Source organism: Capsicum annuum, unplaced genomic scaffold (assembly GCF_002878395.1).
Source record: "Capsicum annuum cultivar UCD-10X-F1 unplaced genomic scaffold, UCD10Xv1.1 ctg60909, whole genome shotgun sequence".
NCBI lineage: Eukaryota > Viridiplantae > Streptophyta > Magnoliopsida > Solanales > Solanaceae > Capsicum > Capsicum annuum.
The window spans coordinates 1-2,754 of record NW_025869763.1 but is presented as its reverse complement, the minus strand read 5'-3'; the positions used below and the strand labels follow the sequence as shown (position 1 = coordinate 2,754).

The 2,754-nt window shown below is 42.1% G+C and overlaps 1 pseudogene; it reads left to right on the top strand.

Moving 5' to 3' along the window:
- The first annotated feature begins 1,593 nt into the window (after positions 1-1,593).
- Positions 1,594-2,745, top strand: LOC124893524 (annotated as a pseudogene).
- Positions 2,746-2,754: the final 9 nt, after the last annotated feature.

Sequence of the window (2,754 nt, the reverse complement as noted above, 5' to 3'; positions counted from 1 at the left end):
CAATTTTGAAGGAAAGATTGAATTAGTTTTTTTTTACTTTTTTTTCCCCTCTTGATTCCCTTTTCTTTGTGCTTCAATTTTCTTATGATACTGTAGTTATATTTGTTTAAGATTTAAATTGTTAAGATATGTAGATTTCTACATTTATGTTATTGGCGTAACTAGTAAAGTTGTTTTTATGTGACCATCACGTGTTCTAGCTATGAAAACATTGTCTTGATAGACCTTTGTGGTCCAGTCCTTCCATTAAACCCTGTGCTTAATAGGAGCTTAGTGCACCGGACTATCTTGCATGCATGCAGGATAAGGCTACACACAATATACTCTTGTGGTCCGGCACCTTGCTCATTGCTGGAGCTTAGTGCACCGGACTGTCAGGCAGAAATACGGGGATAAGGCTACATATAATAGACTCTTGTGGTCCGGCCTTGTCCTTGGACCCTGCAGATGAGATCCTGCACATAACGGGAGCTTACAACACCGAATTGTCTTGCAGAAATGCAGGATAAGACTACGTACAATAGACTCTTGTGGTCCGGCCCTTTCTGGATAACGTGCATTGCGGGAGCTTAGTGCACTGGACTGTCTTGCAGAAATGTAAGATAAAGGATACATACAATAGACTCTTGTGGTCCGGCCTTTCTACGAACCCTGCGCATTGCGGGAGCTTAATGCACCGGACTGTCTTACAAAATGCCCGAAAAGACTACATACAATAGACTCTTGTAGTTTGGTCCTTTATGGACTCCATGCATTGTGAAAGCTTAGTGTCGGGCTCTTCCAGAAATGCAGGATAAGAGCACATACAATAGACTCTCGTAGTCTGGTCCTTTCTGGACTCCTTGCATCGCGAGAGCTTAGTGTCGGGCTGTCTTGCAGAAATGCAGGATAAGACTTCATAAAATAGACTCTTGTGGTCCGGCCCTTCGCTGGACCTGGCTCATTACGGGAGCTTACAGCACCGGACTGTCTTATAAAAATGCCGGATAAGACTACATACAATAGACTCTTGTGATCTGACCCTTTCTAGACTCCGTGCATTGCGGGAGCTTAGTGCACCGGGCTTTGGTGTGACAAGTTAAATTGGAGAAAAGACTTAGAGGTGAAGAGATATTGAGAAGCGGAGATATTTTGATTGCTCAAAAATCTGTTGTTTCCGGGTAGTTTTCTCACTTCAAGTCCACCAGGTTTGGAATTCTGGGTTTCTTTCGCTGTATGATAAAATTGCGAGAGTATTTACTCTTTTTAAAAGTGTATCTATTGACATTATTGATGCTGAGCCATGCTCTCTCAAGCATGTACACGAAAAATCCAGTTTGCTAGAAGCTACGTCTATTAGAAACTACCTCTTTACCTCCCAAGGTAGAGGTTAAGTCTTCTTCCTCCCCAGACTCCACTTGTGAGATTCCGCTTCTTGTTGTGTTGTTGTTGGAATGCTATGTCGATTTTGTTGGGAGGGAATTCGTTATGTTTTTCTCCTTTAATCCTTGGTTTGAAAATAGTCCAATACTATGTATTAAGTTCGTTCATGAATGATATTTGTGCTATATCAGAACGGAGTTCGTCTACCTCAGTTCTGCTATAGTAGTATCTGAGTGTATTGAAAATTGAATGCATTAGCGATATGGCTTTGTTTCTTTACTTTCCAGTAGCCACTTGATTTGTTTCTGGTAAGAGAAGTTTGATACACGCATGCGAATTTTGTTTATGATAATGGAATCGTCTTTGTGCAGTTAGATAACACATGAGATAAGCGAAAGGAACTATTGGAAGGGTTAAACCATGATTGGAAGATGCTCATCAGTTCAATCATCAAGCCCGAACGAGCTAAAGTTTCAAACTTTGAGTGGAATTCAACATCTAGCTGAAAGTCGTCGATTCAAGGCATGGTTTCTAGATCAGTTTGGCGTGCTTCACGATGGGAAACAACCTTATCCTGGTGCCATTTAAGCCTTGGAAAAGTTGGCAACTTGTGGCGCGAAGATGGTAATCATTCGTAATTCTTCAAGAAGAGCATTGATAACCATGGAAAAATTGAGAAGCCTTGGATTTGATCCATCACTCTTTACTGGTGTCATCACGAGTGGGGAATTAACGCATCAGTATCTTCAAAGGAGAGACGACGCTTGGTTTGCCTCTCTAGGAAGATCGTGTATTCACATGACGTGGAGTGACCGGGGTGCTATATCTCTCAAGGGGCTCGGACTACAAGTTGTGGAAGCTGATTTTATTTTGGCCCACAGAACTGAAGTGTTGGGGCTTTCAACTGGTGCTGCAATTCCGATGAATCTTGATGAACTTGAGAAGATACTACATCAGTGTGCTGCTAAGAAAATCCCGATGGTAGTAGCAAATCCTGATTTTGTAACTGTTGAAGCTCGGGCTCTGCGTGTTATGCTGGAACACTAGCAGCTACGTATGAAAAACTTGGTGGTGAAGTAAAATGGATGGGCAAACCTGATAAGATAATATACAAGTCCGCTATGGAAATGGCTGCTGTCGATGCCTCAGACTGTATTGCTGTAGGAGACTCCCTCCACCACGATATCAAAGGTGCAAATGCAGCTGAAATTGCGTCAGCATTTATCACAGGCGGAATACAAGCTACTGAACTTGGACTTACCAAATTTGGGGAGGTCGCGGATGATGATTCGGTACATGCTCTTGCCTCGAAAAACAATGCATATCCTACATATGTGCTCCCTTCATTTACATGGTGAAGAGAAGAATGTACTATAGCATTGATGTAACTAT